Raw genomic sequence first — 19,751 nt, 5'->3', positions numbered from 1 at the left:
TTTACTTGTACGAATCGACTACATAAATAAATTGCTTGAGTAAATTCTGAACCAGTGTCGTTTTAATGCCAGCTTGTTCAGAACTGAGTCGGGCTTTTCCTGTAATAAATCTAGGACGTACCAGCACTACCAAGCTTGAAAGTGAACGATTAGTTTGGAAAATCATCTATTTTGAGCTGAAGATTGTTGGAATTTTATCTAAGACCGTTATACGCCGATGTACTGATAAGCTAAAACCCTCGTTCTTCTATTGGAAGCGCCTGTTGCTGCTCCTAGCGAGAGAGTCCCGAAACTATACGACTCATAGCTCATGTTATGGCTTTGGTTTGAGTCGAAAAATTTGAATATTGACAGCAGCATGGCGCTATTGAGGCGATGCCCCGAAGGAACAACGCGCCGTATCTCCATTCCTGTCCAAATGCGTTCAAAGGTCTTAGTTTTTATCCACTTTATCATGCATTGGTTTTGTCTAAAAAACTATTCCGTTTTGAACTGAATCATGTAATATATTTTCACGGAGACCTTGAACATTTTTGCAGTATTAAGTTCCGGAAATAGTTTCACTACATTAGGCACCACCGCTACTTACAATATATATATTGGAATAAACAGGTTTTGAAATTGTTATCATGGCTTGATCATGCTTTCTCAAAATATTGTATTATCTTAAATGAATTTCACATTGGTAAATAACATAAGATTTAAAAGTTATTTGCGTTTAGTTTGAAACAACGTTCAAGACCATAGATGTCGGTCGAATGACAATTTATCATCAAGGCCAAGTTGACTAATGGACATGTCACGGATTTTAAACAAAGAAAAATAACCTTTCGAACGGTATTGATAGGTTTTGTAATTACGCGCCGGTTCTTTATATCCAGACATTTTAATTTAATACCTTACATTTTGAACAAGAATTCCAATTAGTCCTGTTCCTTGGTTTTTTCCTGTAACCGCGCCGAAATCCAGATCCTCCTCAGTTCTTATGAAGGTGCTTTCAGATAGCCTGAAACCATTAGCGTTCCTATTTTAATATCAGTACATACTGAGCAACCAGAAGGGTTGAAAATAACTTCACTTCTGTATATGATAATTATTTTGTACTAACATAATCATATATCTATAGTTGATATTTCAAGATTATACTTGTATAGCTAAAATTCGAACATCAGCACACAACAGAACCATAGTTAGATAACTATAATCAGAAACTCCATTTGACTTTATACTTCAATATAGTACAGTGTCTGATGCACTGTTTCTCAAAATATAAGATTATTCTTCAACAATTTAGAGATTTTTCAATCCGCGAGAGACTGATTACTTAGCGTATTCGATGCACAGGCAGCTCAAACTGATTACATTTCGACTATTGGTTGTGTTCGCTAATATTAAAATTTATCCATTCGGCATAATCTTGGAGAACCCTCCATGTACTCCAACTAATCAGTGAAAATATATATTTCTCATATGTATAAAGTAGTTTTTTGGTAGGCCTGTGCTGGTAGTGATTTTTTACTCTCGGTTCGAGTACGGCTGCTTGAAAAATTTCGGATTTTTGACTGGTATACTTCAATAATTAGGCCTTGCAAAACTACCAGTATTCGGGTGCTTTTCGGGTAGCGAAACACTCCTATCTGGTCAAAATGTTAAATTTTTGAAGAAAAAAAAATAGTATATCAATACGGTGAAAAACACTGTTGATTTAAAGGCAACCTACGAGGTCCGCCCCCTACGAATTCCAACAATACCCGATTGTCCTAAGCCGTAATTTTCGGGTATCGGGTACTCACTCAGGCCTAGTTTCTATACAAATTTAATCCGAAATTGGCAGATAGACGATAAACTTATAAGGGTTAATAATAATAAAAATCCAGGCTTTATCTACAAATGATTTGTTTTTCAGTAACCAGGGAAGTATATGAGGATTGATTAGACGAATATTTCAAAAAAGGAAGTGTAAATAAAACTGTTGAACATGAAATCATTTTTTACAACAAAGGTCTATACATCTTCGAAGAAATTCACTATTAAAGTTTTACACTGGCTCTAAAAGCCATGACTTCGAATATCTAAGTTATAATTTAAAAACTGTACGTACGTTATATTTAGTGAAGTGATCACCCGAGATACTATATCACCAGCGTGTCCTTGAAATTTGTAATCGCTCTCCGTTAAGTAAAATGGAACCTAATTAAAAAAAGGAAAAATTAATAAGGAGCGAATGTAATATGAATGATTATTGAGTATGAAGGCTATCAAATGGAAATATAGCCTAGTTAGCCAACAATATAAAGTGTACATTAACAAACAAGAGTTAGGAAAAAATTCATACCCCTGTGTGTCCTATTCGTAATCCCGTCATTTTTCGATATAATTTTAAAACTGCTGATTCTTCAGCACAAAATTCAGTTCTCCGTGTTTCTATAAAAAAAATGTCAAGTATTACAAGTAAATCAATATTTGATTTTACATTAAACAATTTCAATACGGAGCCGAAGTTTTACCAAGCAAGGTGATGAAATAAAAGCTTGAGGTGAACTTTTTTGACTCAAAAATTACCCGAGTGCCGATTTTCATCTTTACGCTCAAATTTCTATTCTTTTAGCCTATCTGTGATGCACTATAAGATGATTTCGAGTTTCTGTAATGGAGATGTTTGCTAAGATTATCTGTTGACCGAAAAGTCGCTATTCTAAGAGAGCGGTAGCCCTCAATTGGCCCTTATTGAAATGTTTTTATGCGGAAATAGTGTTTTTAATATAAAACAGTTTCAATGGTACGGATAAACACCTTTGGGCTTTACTCAACATTATTTTTTAGCTGATATGGCGTTTTTTCTAAGTGAAAGGCTTTTCGATAAGAGCTTAGAGGATGAAGGGTGAAGAGGGAAATCATATACTAATTCTACCTGCATAGTGAAACATCCTAAAAATATCCCATTGATTTAATAAATCAAAATTACATTTGTATTTCTTCCGACTACCTAATACAAAATATTTGAAGGAATTCAAACTTATTTTGATTTTTAAATCATTGGGAAATAATTCTCGGAGAGTTCAATATGCACGAACGTCTTAGAATTAGATGAATCCATAAAATATTACTTGGTTTTTCCCTTGACACAGGTTTTTATCTCTCCGAGTTAAGATAACGTCACGGAGGGGTATTACACTGGACTGTCGGTGTGTCTGTCTGTCACCGCGCTCACAGTTGGAAATCGGAGCAAACATGTTCGCAATTTCCGGACCGCGTTCGCAGTTCACAGAAATTTGGAAAATTGTACTTCATTACGCGATCTACTCTCACCATGCACTTGTCTTTCGAATGGTATATACCACATACACGCCAATCATAACAACACCATCATATACTGGTCTTCTGTCTATACCACATAGAGGCCAATCTGCTACATTGGCGTCCTCTCCATTAACATCGTTGGGTTAAGATCTACGCTCGCTCGATCGGCTAGGGTTACGAGGAACGTCTAGCCACCCAATGGCAGGGCTTTAGAGACGAGTTGGGTTGGGAATAATTAATTTGAAATTTTTCCGGGTCGAGTCGGGTAGGGTTGTCATGTCCTTAATTTAAAATTGGGCCGGATCGGGTCGGGTTCACTTTCTATTGGTCTTTTTCTTATCTTCAAAATAATAGGGCAGATCGGGTCGGGCTTTTTATAGACCAGCGGTCCCACCCTACAATTTGAGGTTGGAAAAAATACTACTCAAGTCTCACAAGTTTCGGGCGAGACAGTGGGAGGAGGGCGCAACGCGCTAGATGCTAAGCACAAAATACGGGAATACTCCGTTCCATTAAAGGGAGGGTGAAGTAGAAAATCAAGTGATTTTTTATCAATTCTTCTACTAATTATAAGACCAGTGTGCGAACTCTGCATAGTGAAACATTCAGGAAATACTTCCGAATGATTTTAAAATTCAAATTAGGTTCAGATTTTAAGGATAATTTTAAAGAAGGACCTCCGACCAATCGCGTAACGCCTTGCCTTTTTATTAACAAAATTCTCGTGGCACGCTCCATGTCTCACGCCACGATTGTCACGTCGCGTGCAAATTTTATCAAATCTCCTAATAAATTTCATTAGACACGGAACGTTAATTTTGTTAATAAAAAGTCAGGGCGTTACGCGATTGGTCGGAGGTCCTTCTTTATAATTATCCTTAAAATCTGAACCTAATTTGAATTTTAAAAAAAGTATTTCCTGAATGTTTCACTATTTAGATTGGTCTTATAATTAGTAGAAGAATCGATAAAAAATCACTTGATTTTCTACTTCACCCTCCCTTTAAAGGAAGTAACAGTTGACAAAGACTAAGTATATTTTTCTTAAGTGGACAAGCAACTTCTCACAATTTTGTGGTTTTTAAAAATGTATAGCATGGCAACCGTGTTATTGCACAGCGTTTCGGTTATCGGTTTCGCGGCTAGGGTCCGGCTACTTTTATGATTCTCTCTCTCGTCTCGGTTAATTCGGCAAGCTTCGTTTTGAATCTTTTTGTATTGGAAATTCAAATAATTGAACGAAATGCGTTTAGTTCACAAACGACATACATTGGTTTTGTATAGTTATAGCATCTGAATAGAAACACTATACGCATATCGAAGTTAATATAAAGCTAGTAGGGTGAAAAGATCTCTTACAAAACCGTAAAATTTTCTTTTTGCAGAATAATAAATGAAAAAATTCTAGAGGGCCGGTTCTAGGCCCTTCTAGATAAGAACCCACACCCTCCCGTAATGTTAAAGAAATAATTCACAGATTTTAGGCTTAGCGTCCCATAGAAAAAGCATGGGATTTTTGGTGGTCCACTCCATCGAATAACTCAGAAACTACTGCGAAGTTAAGGTTCGGAACACTTTTGAATTATCAAGCAACTATTGAATGTTGAACTTCTGAAGTTTGGTTAAGAACAATTAATTCTAAGTATTTTATTTTAATTAATTTATAAATCATGGTAAAACTGTTACATATATTACACTGATATCATAGCATTTTGTTAGCCTCCATCGGGTTTGTGGCGCATAGGATAACGCGTCTGCCTATAGAGCTGAAGATTGCCGGTTCGAGTCCTGGCAAGCTCTGTGTTTATTTTCACAGATCTTTTATTCAACATAAATGAAATAATCCTATAAATACAATGTTTGGATAATTTTTTTGTTACGAAGTACGGGCTTGTGGCGTAATGGATAACGCGTTTGCATTCGAGGCAAAACATTGCAGGTTCGAGTCTTGGAAAGTTCGTTGTCTATTTTGATGAAGAATCTTAGTATATATAAAGGAAAATTCTTAAACAACAAACTTTCAATGAAATAGTCGCGTGCTGGCGCGTGGTTTAGACATAACTTTTTTTTAAAATCTAAACAAAATGGTCAACTAAACTTAATTGAGTCACCAACCGCCTTTTTATATGAAACAAGTTACCACCCGCCTATCTATGGTGAATTAATTTACAACCCGCCTACCAATTGTGAATTAATTTACCACTCCCCTGCTAAATGATTTAAAATTTTAATCTTTCCCATAAAATAATGAGAGGCACTTGGAGTGAGCCAATATGCTCACGAACATCTTACTGGAACATCGAATTAATAAAGTTTGACAAGCATATTATTATTTTTATAATAGATTAATACAAATTAAGGCTGAAGGAACAGATATTATATAAAAAAGACTTGGTTTGCCCAAGCCTTAAAAACAAAACGATAAGAGTTTTTCCAGTTGTCTGAAGCGCAGATATTATTTTTTTTCAATTGAATTTTAAAGACAATCCGTATTTTACTACTCTTTAGAATTTAATTCAATCACCTGATTTTACTGCTAATGGATTAGTTTCCTATAAATTAATTGAAATAAAAAATTACTTATCTCTGATTTTTCAACAACAATTCCATTTTCCTGAAATATTTTATCATGCATTTATTATTTTGAGGGATATCGTGTAAATTTAATCAAATTGACACTTTCTTGTTTAATTTCCGAGAATTTTCCTTTCAAAAGGTTTTAAACACATCAAGTTTTCATAATGTTGTCAACTAAATAGCAACTCAACCAACACTTTTAAAATCTTTCCCACAAGCACTGTTATACACAGTTCAATAATTGTGACTGTGCTTAAAGAAGAAATGAACCCGTTTTTCAAATTTTAGAAAGGTGATAACATCCTCCTTTTGTATTCTAAAAGACCGCATAAAATACATTATTAATGAGAGAATTATTTGAAAATTAAAGTACGTTCTCCATTGAAAAGAAAAAATTTCATGATAAAATGTTTCAGGAAAATGGAATTGTTGTTGAAAAATCTGAGATAAGTAATTTTTTATTTCAATTAATTTATAGGAAACTAATCCATTAGCAGTAAAATCAGGTGATTGAATTAAATTCTAAAGAGTAGTAAAATACGGATTGTCTTTAAAATTCAATTGAAAAAAAATAATATCTGCGCTTCAGACAACTGGAAAAACTCTTATCGTTTTGTTTTTAAGGCTTGGGCAAACCAAGTCTTTTTTATATAATGTTAAGTATGTTTCGGCATTACGATTCTTTTAGTAGTTGTGTAGCTATAAAGCTCTGTTTCATTTCAATATTCCAAGAACGTCTTTTGATATTACTTTTTGAAATACGGTGTTTACCTTTTAATTCAGCTATACTACGTTTATATATAGTGTAAACGTGAAATGAAACTTGCCTAGTTAAAATGGATGTAAATACTTAATATTTTAGAAAGTGTTGTTTGGATTGGAAATTAAGACACCTTAGGGATAAACCAAAATTGGCGTCGATTCGTGTCTTCTTGCTCTTTGAGGAGGTCTTAACGGTTCAGAGTGAGCCGAAAATTAAATAAACAATTGAATGATATCTATTAGGTCCTTAAATAGAATTAATAAAAACTATCATTGTAGACAAAGACCGGAAAGTGTAAAAGATAAGTTTAGAAAATTAACTGCCTGAAGAAACAGATATTCAAATTTTCACTTTTGAAGACATGATTATAAAACATCAATTATTTTAAAAAATTCTTATCTTACTTTTTTCACCAAAATTACTTCAGAACAATATTTTAACAAGAAACATGCGCATCATTTTAAAAATAGTACGTGTTACATTTTATTTTCTATCAAAAATTTACAATTAGGTAGAGAATTCGGCCCTATAAAGAGTATAAAATGGACAGAAAATCGTTGAGAGCTGAGAAAATAAAACCGTATGAAAACTTAACAAAACGTATTCTTCAATTGTAATGTTTTCGAAGTATTAAATATAAACGTGCTGTATAGCTCTCAAAGATCACGATCAATCTACAGATCTTTTCGACACAAATAACTAAATCACAATGAAAAGGCCTATGTTACTTTCCGCTTCGCAATATTTCCAATTTTAAAATAAAAAAATTAAACTCTTCAAGAGAAATCATTTCATATATCCAAGTATTTGGATATCCTAATAGAAAATGTTAGTCGAAAGTAAAACCTAGTATCAAGGTAGTATCCCTTAAATTCTTCTAGGTGCCATTTTTTCTTGAAAAAAATACATGGGTAAATAATGTTGAGAAATATTTTAGGAAAATGAAATTTTGGTGAAAAAAAGTAAGATAAGAATTTTTTAAAATAATTGATGTTTTATAATCATGTCTTCAAAAGTGAAAATTTGAATATCTGTTTCTTCAGGCAGTTAATTTTCTAAACTTATCTTTTACACTTTCTGGTCTTTGTCTACAATGACAGTTTTTATTAATATCTGTTACTTCAGTCTTCATATTAACTAAAATTATTTAGAAAACACTGGAGTGAAAAAGCTTTATTACCAGCCGTCGTTAATCCGGCTTAATTACCTGCCGTCGGTAATCTAGCTTAATTACCTACCGTCGGTAATCTAGCTTAATTACCTGCAGTCGGTAATCTAACTTAATTACCTGCCGTCGGTAATCTAGCTTAATTACCAGTCGTCGGTAATCCGGCTTAATTACCAGTCGTCGGTAATCCGGCTTAATTACCAGTCGTCGGTAATCTGGCTTAATTACCAGTCGTCAGTAATCTAGCTTAATTACCAGTCGTCGGTAATCTAGCTTAATTACCAGTCGTCGGTAATCTAGCTTAGTTACCAGTCGTCGGTAATCTAGCTTAATTACCAGCCGTCGGTAATCTAGCTTAATTACCAGCCGTCGGTAATCTAGCTTAATTACCAGCCGTCGGTAATCTAGCTTAATTACCAGCCGTCGGTAATCTAGCTTAATTTCCAGCCGTCGGTAATCCGGCTAAATTACCAGCCGTCGGTAATCCGGCTAAATTACCAGCCATCGGTAATCTAGCTTAATTACAGTCGTCGGTAATCTAGCTTAATTACAGTCGTCCGTAATCTAGCTTAATTACCAGTCGTCGGTAATCTAGCTTAATTACCAGTCGTCGGTAACCTAGCTTAATTACCAGTCGTCGGTAATCAAGCTTAACTTTCAGTCGTCGGTAATCTAGCTTAATTACCAGTCGTCGCTGATCTAGCTTAATTACCAGTCGTCGCTGATCTAGCTTAAATACCAGTCGTCGCTGATCTAGCTTACTTACCAGTCGTAGGTAATGTAGCTTAATTACCAGTCGTCGGTAATCTAGCTTAATTACCAGTCGTCGGTAATCTAGCTTAATTACCAGTCGTCGGTAATCTAGCTTAATTACCAGTCGTCGGTAATCAAGCTTAATTACCAGCCGTCGGTAATCTAGCTTAATTACCAGCCGTCGGTAATCTAGCTTAATTTCTAGCCGTCGGTAATCCGGCTAAATTACCAGCCGTCGGTAATCCGGCTAAATTACCAGCCATCGGTAATCTAGCTTAATTACAGTCGTCGGTAATCTAGCTTAATTACAGTCGTCGGTAATCTAGCTTAATTACCAGTCGTCGGTAATCTAGCTTAATTACCAGTCGTCGCTGATCTAGCTTAATTACCAGTCGTAGGTAATGTAGCTTAATTACCAGTCGTCGGTAATCTAGCTTAATTACCAGTCGTCGGTAATCTAGCTTAATTACCAGTCGTCGGTAATCTAGCTGAATTACCAGTCGTCGGTAATCTAGCTTAATTACCAGTCGTCTGTAATCTAGCTTAATTTCCAGTCGTAATCTTGTTAACTTAATATATATGTGTGGGGTCTTTTTCCAACTTAACTTGTTAGCTAACACAAGCTAAGGTTCTCTTGTTTTTTAACCACTACGAAAATTGGTTCAACCGTGCTATTATCATAAACTGACTCTAATCCATCGCAGATTGGAATGGTTTTAAAAATTTTAAATTAAACACACTTAGACTTAATTATAGTTAATGAATATCGCTTAGCGCCAAGTAAAATGTTGCACCTTTCATTTAAAACCGTTTTCAATCCTAACAAATGTATAGTTATGTCTATAAGTGCCTGGACAAAATGGCTGTTTGCGAAAAAAATCCCATGTTATTTCTAAGGGAAATTTCCAGTTTTTCGTCAAAAGGGCTGAATAATTTTATGGAAATGAAACCACCCTTAGCAACTTTATTTTTTATAAAATGAACTAATTATTGGATCTCTTTGAAATTTTAACCACATATTCAGGGCCAGAATTGTAGTTCTGTGGATTTTTTTCAAAACAGTTAATACAATACAAAAAAAGTTACATGCAAACAAAAAACCCTCCTTATACATTAAGAGCAGTATGAAGTCTTATCTAAGAGAGCTACCGCTCTCATAGAATTATTGAGGATATAGAGTAAATATTTAGACACTTTAACCTTTACAAATGTGTCCCACAGTTCGGTTCAAATCGGTTTCGGACTGAAACTGAACTGAAATTATCAGTTCGGTTAAGCCAGGAAACCGAACTGATGAGCTCAGTTTTCAGTTATAATGGAACTGAACCGAAAATCGCTTCTTAGATTATCAAGAAGAAAAAAAACGATGTCAGAGGTCCAAAATACTAAGATTGTAACTATAACCGCTAACATTTTCTACTACTACTAAGTATTTTGGAATCGTGAAGTGCCTTACCTTAAGAGTCATGTTTATTTCACTAACTACTAATTATTAACATTGAACAATTTAACTTTGACTAATTAACGAATTATGATACCCTTTTTAGTTACTAATTACTGGTAGTCTTTTAGCCTGTGTCTCTCGGCAGAGGGTCCCAGCTAATCACGGGACTTAAATTAATAGCTTATTTCTATGCATAATTAAATATACGCGACATAAATGATGAAAAATACGCGACACTAATAATTTAACTCTATGCGACTCTAATAAGGTAACTTTACGCGGCACATCCCCCAAAATATCATATGCAATACTAAACGATGCCAGTTTTCTATTGTTCTACTAATGTTTGCGTGAACGTATTGATATCGTTTCTCGCGATAGATCGAAAGAGTATTTAACTATCTCTTCAGTTCAGTTTAAGAAATAAACCGAACCGAACTGAAAACTGATCAGTTTGGAGAAGTGCAAACTGAAACTGAACTGAAGCAATTAAATCAGTCCCTAAACTGAAACCGAGAAATAACTGAACTGAACCGAAAACTGAACTGTTTGAACTGAACTGAACTGTGGGAAACCTTATGCTGCAGGAAATATATCGCTTAATTCGTGCTTCTTATTGCCGGTTTTCCCATTGGCTGATTGACCTATGTTTAAGAAGTATAATTTTTGATTGAAAATGTTAGTCCTTATCTCAACTCGGAGAGTTTTATTTTGGCTTTCCAACTGGTTTTTTGTTTTTACAAACCGTGAATATAACCATTTCGCACGCGTGTCCCTTCTTACACGGTTGTAAGGCTTGCAGTAGAAAAAACATTTACTCTTAATCTACTGGATTTGAGCAGCAGATTTCGAGCACCTTTTTTGGAAGGCAAATCTATGGTAACTCATGTTTTTCAAAAAATTTATTTCATAAAACACCTTTCTGGTATAATTATACACCTCTACTAAGATTGATGTTTAACACCTAACAGGAATAAAAAAGCACCAACGTCCATTGAATTTAAAAACACCAAATTAGTCTCAAAAGACACCGTTTTTAAAAATTTTATAAACACTTTTTCTGGTATTAATATACACCTCTATTCAAAGTGATTTTTAACACCTAATAGGATTTTAAAAGCACCTTCAGTGAAGGTATTATTTCGCACCATTTTCAAAGGTGCGCATTGACATCCTTTGGAAAGGTGCTTTTCAACACCAATAGGGGTGCTACTGGGGATACATTAGGAAACACCTCTAAAGGTGTCAAATAGTTAAATTATTTTTAACAGTGCAAACCTTAATTTATCGTTTAAACAAACACCTTCGCTTTTCTGTGAAACTCTATTAAAAATATCATACGTTTTAGGCTATTTCTTACTATCACGGTATTTTCATTATAATAATGCATATCAAATAGGCTGGTAATACGTACATGGAAGGTATTGCGAAATAGATTCAAATACGGAACAAAATACCCACTCGTTTCTTGATGATTTGAAGAACTCTCGTTACGGAACAAAATACCCACTCGTTTCTTGATGATTTGAAGAACTCTCGTTACGGAACAAAATACCCACTTGTTTCTTGATGATTTGAAGAACTCTCGTTAGTTTCTATTTCCTAATCTATGAATATTTCTCTTACTATGTGCTTGCGGTTTTTCTTCAAATTAAAAAGACAATCTTACAGCAGCTATGAGAGCATTATTGAACAAGAAACGTTTGCGCGTTAACTCTAACGATCATTCTATTGAACGATTTCACGAAGCCTATAAATAAATAGTTATTTGGTGAACATATACGACCTCATAACCGTAGAGTACTAGGTTTGAACTGAAGTAACTAAGTAGCACTTGGTTTGCAATTCGGACTGCGTGATAATCTTTTATTCATATTAAAAACAAAGCTAACAGAAACATTCTTGAAAGCGGGAAAAAGGACCGTAGGAAACCTTTTCCCAAGTTTTAATTTGAATTCTTTCTTAGTTCTAGTTCCATTACAGTTATTAACCATAAACACTGAAAGTATGGGTGGAACGTTGAAATCGATTCCTACTAAAAAATGTGATCCATTATAAACATTAACCTGCACACTATGAACGTGACTAACAAATATCCCGCATACTCGGAAATATTGGCTAGGTTTACCGCACGGAAACCTATTTTATATTCCTACATTTCTTTACTTACTAATACAATGGACATCGGTCGCCGAAAGCTTCGGTCGAAATCCTTGTCCTTCAAATAAAATGTCCTCCCCCTCTCAATTAATTACAAATTATCGACTGATTCTAGGTACAATGCTTACCTCGTACCAAGTTTTGGAAAATATTCTCAATTGTTTCCCTCGACATCCAATGCCAAACAAATAAACAATTTGCCTGGATGTTTTTTTTAGTATAAGCGTTTAGAATACATTCCTAAGTGATTTTAATTCGAAACTATACGTCCGATGCCACAGATGTCTGTTTCAAATGTCTTCAACATCGTTTTTATCACAAATGCGATGTGATTTGAATGTGTTTCTGAGAAAAGGCATCTGATCTGAACAGAAAATGACACTGAACTGTTTAACCGAGAACTGAAGTGAAGCATACATATTTGATCTGTTCGGTTCACAAATCAGATATTCGTGTTCGGTTTGAAGCACTAATGTTGTCAGTGGCTCACCTATAATTTTCAATAAGAGCCTTGAGAGGATAGTAAAAGTTTCATTTTGAATTTTGATTGTAACGCCAAATTTAATAAAAAGTATTCTCCCCTTTATAATTAGTTATCTTCACTTTAAAATTAGTTATATTCCCTTTAATAATAATAATAATAATCTAGGCTTTGTCTATGAATGGATTTCCACACTAAGCCAGTGGCTTGTTTACAGGTGGGTCCCTTTACATTGCATAGAGGAGTGGTGGCTAGCCCCTATGCCACAGCTAACCTACAGCGCCCTATACAAACTATTACCGTTAACCTCTGCAAGTTTTGATGTTCAATATTCAATAATTCTCCTTGAGTTGGGGTCAGCGCTGGTCGCGAACCACGGTTCAATGGGGAATAGAATACCAATGGCCATGGTTTCTAGGCTTACAATTCTCTCTGGGGGTTTGTGAGAGTCCCTTTTCTTGTACATATATTTTTAACCCTTTACCTAAAGAATGGAGTTTGCCAAACGTGATTTTCAAATGTATTATTGTGTAGTTTAGGATAGTTTTAGTGCATTATTAGTGACGTAGTATATTATTGTTACGTGGGCGAGAGAAACAAGTTTCTACTTGGACCATGAATAAAAACTCTGACCTCTTCCCGCGTTTCAAACACCTGCAAACAAACAAGAACGTCATAAAAATAAAACTGAACTCAAGCAGGGAGTGGTCTAAGAGACCTTTACCACAGGAAGATCGACGATGATTGGTTTGATGGAGGAAACCCTTGACCACCAAAAACCTATATATGCTCATAGTGAACAATGAGCATTAATTCTTTGTCACTCTCCACCACATACGACGCTTATGCCGGAGACGTCGCCTGATTTCCGAACCCTTGCCACTAATGCTCCTGAGTCCTGACCGACGTATGAGGAACGGCGCCCGTCTAAGTACGCGTAACCGCTAAACTTTAAATCAATTACGGTATACTTGGAGACAAAGGCAACCTTTCCATGAACATTAAATTGGTTGGGCCTTTGCCCTAGTTCATCCGCGCCGCGCGTTAATCGTTAGGCCTTGCGCCGCGTACCGATCTCTGGATCACCGCACCGTGGAGATGAGGATGTTCCCGCTTCAAAACGTGTAACGTACAAAAACATTTATTAAAAGTCCTTATGAGACATTTGTTTAGAACTCTAAACCCTTTTGTGGTTAACAAGATCAAAGCTATGTTAACACCCTTATGTGGTGAATTATATTTTTATAATTGTTAGTTAAAACCCTTGAGGTACGGTATCGTATTTAGTAAACAGGCCTGATTATTGTTGTGCATGCTATTTTTAAATTACGAGTCCTATTCAGTGTGCATGCTATTATTATTTTTTATTAGTGTTAATTAAATATTTTATTGGCAAACTCCAAATACGTTTCGCTAACATTATTATTCCTATTATTTAAAACAATCCCCTAGACAACTTTGACCATAATTATTATCAGAAGGGAATAAGGGAGAAGGGACACACTTTATATCTCCATAATGCTTTACACTCGTAACAACAGTCTTACTAACCTCAAATCAACTACCCTTCACTGATTGGCTGTCTAACTTCTGCCTTAGCTGTACGTCACATAAGAAGGTGACGTCTCGGTTGACGAATAAAAAGTAGTTTTGTTTACAACTTTACGTTGAAGGAGATAAAAATGGCCGAATTTCATGTTGATAAACGAAATCAAGCTGTGCAATTAATTTAGATACACGGGAATTCAGAACATACCAAAATCAGATAATTTGTAGGTAATAAATAGATGAAAACTAATTATTCTGAATTAATATTAAAAAATAAAAATTTGTTTCAATAAAATACATACTTGAGGTTATAATTACACAAGAACAAAACATCGACAGCCCTAAGACAAATAGGCCGCCTGATACCGCGGAGAACTTAAAGAACTATATTTGCAGTAAATTGGTTAAAAGCTGTGTACTTGCGCAAAGTTTTCGCGGTTTTCTTGAGGTTGGTCGGACTCTCGTTACCAAAGCAGGCTCTAATGTCTCCCTTCTCTCTTATTCCCTTCTGTTATTATTTATCGCATAACCCCAATAGTGAACGTTAAGTGAGTCGCCCGGGCATATAACCTTTATAAGGACAGTTAGACTAGCTATGAGCCGAAGTACCTTTACTTAAGTAGAAACGCTAGACCCTAACATAGGTAAAGTTAAGATTTAAAGTAGAAAGGTCAGCGCCGTCACCAGCTAAAAATTTTAGGTTGGGCCACGGGAGGGCCAATGAAAATGGACTTTATTTGCATGCGCGGCGAGAGCTTTTACCCCATTTTCCATAAAAATTGAGAATTCGGTGGTAAATTACCACGGTAATTACCTTTTCGTAATTTACCGAGAAAATTGAAAATTAAGTTACGCAGGTAAATTACCATGGTAATTTACCGATTTAGATTCTAGTTTCTCTGTTAAACCCCTGTGAAAGTGTGACTACAGAGTCCAGATGGTAGATTTTTCACTTTAAGATACCCCATCAACAAACACTGGTTTCTGACTAATTAGCATGGGGAGTTCATAAAAAATACTGAGACAATTCTTAGCGTGTGGCAAGTATTTTTAATAAATTTTTGAAAATTTTAAATTTCATGTACTAACCACTATTGAGACTAAAGGCATACTGCACTCAATATTGCAATAAAAGTAACAAATTGAAGGACTCGCGACGGTAGCATAACCATGAAATATTGAAGACTTACTGAAACAATTCATTTCTGAAAGACAATAGAAAAAAATATTTTAAAAGACGGATCAAATTCTTGGTGGAAGAAACAAAATGCAATCATTAATGTTTTGGAAAGGTGCCATTTATTGCTTAAAGTAACGATATGTAAGTAATATTTTGGAAAAGGTGTCAACCTAACCTATTTTTGCTTACGTATCGTTTGGAAAAGATGTCAAATTATTGGTTTAAGTAACGATATGTAATCAGAAATAAGTTAGGTTAGGTTGACACCTTTTTAAAAAAATTGTTGCTTACATATCGTTGCTCAAAGCAATAAATGACACCTTTCCTAAATATTATTGCTCACATTTTGTTACTTCACCGAAAAATTTGGCCCCTTTTTCAAAATATCTTTTCTATTGTTTAAGTAGGTCTTTTATATTTCATAGTTATATTACCGTTGCCAGTCCTTCAATTTGTTAAGTCCCGCCTACTTTTATTGCAATCTTGGGTGCAGAATGCCTTTAGTCTCATGAATTTTCAAATTTTCAATTTTTTTTACAAAAATACGTGCACGTGCTGGGAATTTTTTCAGTATTTTTTATGAACTCCCCGTGATCTAATTAGTCAGAAACAATATTTAGTTTATGGGGTATCGCAAAGTGAAGTCCTACCGTACAGGCTACTTTGTGAATTTCCGTGATTTCATTACAAAAGGGTTTGTACAAAATTTTTGGAATAAAATTCCCAGACTTTTCAAGGTTTTCCCTGACTAAAGTCCACAAATTTCCCTGACCATTTGCAATAACTTACATGGCGTATATATATGAAAACAAATCTAAATTCATTCGAATAATTTTTGCACGAGTTGTTATTGTTATAAAAATAAGCCAACTATTTCTTTAAATCTAACTTCATCTAAGTAAATCAATCATAACCGGAGCGAGCGACGCGAGCTCCGCGAATTTGGTCATATCTCACATAATACTTTTTCTGGTCACCCTTATACTCTTTTCCAGACTTTCAATTTCCATCCAATATATTTTTCCCTGACACTTCCCTGACTTTTAAGGTCCATTTTCAATTTCCCTGACTTTTAACTGAACTTTTAGGCACATTTTAAATTTCCCTGACATATCCCGGATTTCCAGGTCGTGTTCGAACCCTGTTTACCATCATTTGTACTGCATATCGAGCTTGAAATACGGGACTCACCATCATGACCATGGCTCATAGGTTTAGGCGAAAAGAATCTTGTCAAGACTAAGGCCCATGAGGGATAATAGCTCCTTTCTGTTTAGATCTTAAAGCGGGTTTCGGTTTTAAATGGGTTTTACAACTGATGTCTAAAATAGACGGCTATACACGCAACTATTCAATTTGACCGCACTGTCCAGCCGCACAATATTTACTCGCTGCCACGATTCACTAACAGCTGCATCCGCCGAATTTCGGATTCGGAACATTTCTTTCTCGAAGGGATGATAACGACGATAATACGATTCTGATTTGTACACTAAGAGATTTGTTTAAAAACTACCTCCAATTTGTCTGTTTTGATATTTTAACCTTTCAAAGTGCATATGGATCAGATAAGCACATATTGTCAAGAAAATATAATTTGTTTAAATTTGACCATTAAATATAAAAGCCTGATTTTGAAGGTTAAAGATTGTAAGTGACCAGCTTTTAAATACCATGGCTCTACTGGCCACAGCTCCAGTTTAAAAAAATTGCTTATTTCTCAGCCTGATATAGCTGCTTTTCACACATGGAGGATTCATACCATTCACACAAGGAATAAAAGTTGCCTGGAGGACAAAAGGCAGGTTTTTTGTGCCCTCCTCCTTCCAGGTAATAGTTCATTCTCCTAGTGAAAATGGTAATTTGGTACGAATCTTCTAAGCTTCTATAGTAGAATTGCAATAACTTTTAAAAATTCCAAGACGTCACATCAGTCACATCAAATTTAACATTTTATTGTAGAAATTAGTTGTTCTGTCTTCTACCAAAAGTATATTTAGGGCCAGCTATTCAAATATTTTTCCCCCACGAATTTCACAGGGAGGGCCCAACCATTTGCAGAGTGGGCCGGGCCCACCTGGACCCCCCTCTGGTGACGGCCCTGAGAAAGGTCGTTATATGATCATGTCGAACACGCTTCTGAGACCCAATTACTATGCGCTGACCAGTATTACTAGCGACTGATGCATGGTAGTATAAAAGTTGGTAATTTTATATAAAATTTAATTACACTTCAACTTATCACACATAAATTTACGTTTTAATACTATAGGCCTAATAAATAGCTTTCCAATGCCATGTTAAAACACCACATTCCACAAAGACCCAAAAACATCGGGAAAAATAATTGGTTTTGGTAAGGTTCATGAGCTAGATAAAGTACGATTAAAGTAGGCCTAAATTTTATCCGCTCATACCATCACACAATCACAACCCTTAAGTTAAAACGGGTCTTAACCACCATTGGCTTAAATTTCATTTGGATTGACCAATCAGCGAGCTCAATAGAGGTAGGAGAAAAATAATTTTTCAGCAAAATACGGTAACAGCTAGGGAAGAATGCCTTTCTTTTGTGTATTATGGTGAAAATTTGCAATTTCTACTGTAGTTATGGGAGAAAACGACTTCTTTTAAAACAGCCTAGAATCTTCCCTGTCAGTTTAGAAGATATTTCTCCATTTTTTTAGAATTGATAATAATATTGATATTTTTCATCCACTCGTTTCTGATTCTGTATTGCATTTTTCATTATAGAAATTCGACTTGAACAGGGCAAGCAATGTTTAAATGGACAGTAAAGTGACATGGATTTAAAATACGGATCAAAGAACTCACACGTTTCTTGAAACTATTATGGAATATCTGTAGTCAGTGATGTTTGTCAATGAGGAGTATTCTCTTCCGGATTTTCTTCAAATAGTTTTGTTTTAGATGGTATTAAAGGGATCACATTTTACGAAACATTAACCTCAAGACAATATGAGAGTTCTTTCTGTAAAGGTATTGTTGATTAACTATAGTCCGTCAAACGAAAGAAGAGCCCTGAGAAATTTGTCCAAATTGATGTCGCCACCATCGACCCCATAGTACTTTATCAACTTGTTTTGTTTTGTCAATAGTCGTCTGTAATATAGTCTGCTATAAACAGATAGGCTTAATCCCAATAGAACCAATACATTTCTTCTTTCGTTTGACAGACTATAAGTTTTCACCCGTAAGTTTCCATGATTATTAAATTGAAAGACTAGCGATGCATATAAAAAAGTTTTATGTGAAATGGTTGTTCAGTGAACAGTAGCGTAGAGTTTCTAAATTAAACTCTTTACAGGAGATCGACCAACCTTATCATATTTTATCCATTTTTCAAAGAGAAAACAGTTCCGTAAAAAAGCTACTTCTACCTCTCCAAGTTCGTGTAGGGTTACGAGAAACGACAAGCCTCCCAATGGTAGGGCTTCCACAAAAGATTCACGGAACTGAGGTTTTTCTTTTAACTTAATGTGAATCAATCGCTTTATATACCCTAAATTAACAAAAATTATGAAAAAGGTGTACGATAGAAATCAAACGTTAACAATACATATGTTTAAAATTATTTTAGGAAAAACGGTTCTCAAAACGACTTAACTGAGATCCAGGTAAATTACTGACGATTATAATAATTAATATTCAATTATATTTATTAAATTATTTAAGAAAAACCTCTTGATTGCGTAGATTGCCCTCGTTTGGAATCGGTGAGGTTTATTTGGGTTTCCCAACTTTATTCTTTCCTAGTATTCTTACCTCTCCGAGTGACGATAACGTCACGGAGAGGTATAAAAACGGACGTTTCTGTGTATGTGTCTGTCACCGCGTTCGCAGTTGGAAAAATCGGAGCAAACGTGTTCTCAATTGCCGGACCACGTTATAAGTTCACAGAAATTCGGAAAATTGTACTTCATTGCGTCATCTATCTTACCTAACGCCACTCATTATCTAGCCATTGCACCATCATCAGCTGGCTGACCGCCAATTCTTTCACCCAATACATATAATCAGAAGTGGTATGATACTAGAAGTATTGAGCTAACCAAATTCTTCACTCGGCATTAGTGAAAAGACTTGATAAAACACAAACGGTTGGCCCTCTAGTGGCGGTTTCAGAATTTTCCCTCCAAAACGTGGGACGCTCGCGGTGGTAGACGGCCGAACTAGATTCAAGGAGCCGGGTCCGTGTTCTGCGGCTTTAGGTTGAGGGGAAGGGGGTAGGAAATGTTTTTGGAACTCGACCAATTTTTCTCTCTCTAGTTTTAGCGCGTGGGAAGCGGCATAAAATCCTCAAATTTGTTCACTAGTGCCAGGATCTATTACCAATGCTAGAGCCCTTCACTTCTA

Source organism: Phalangium opilio, unplaced genomic scaffold (assembly GCF_054372755.1).
Source record: "Phalangium opilio isolate 3A_F unplaced genomic scaffold, DU_Popi_V2 ptg000209l_1, whole genome shotgun sequence".
NCBI lineage: Eukaryota > Metazoa > Arthropoda > Arachnida > Opiliones > Phalangiidae > Phalangium > Phalangium opilio.
The sequence above is the reverse complement of the archived record's forward strand: the minus strand, read 5'-3'. Positions refer to the sequence as shown.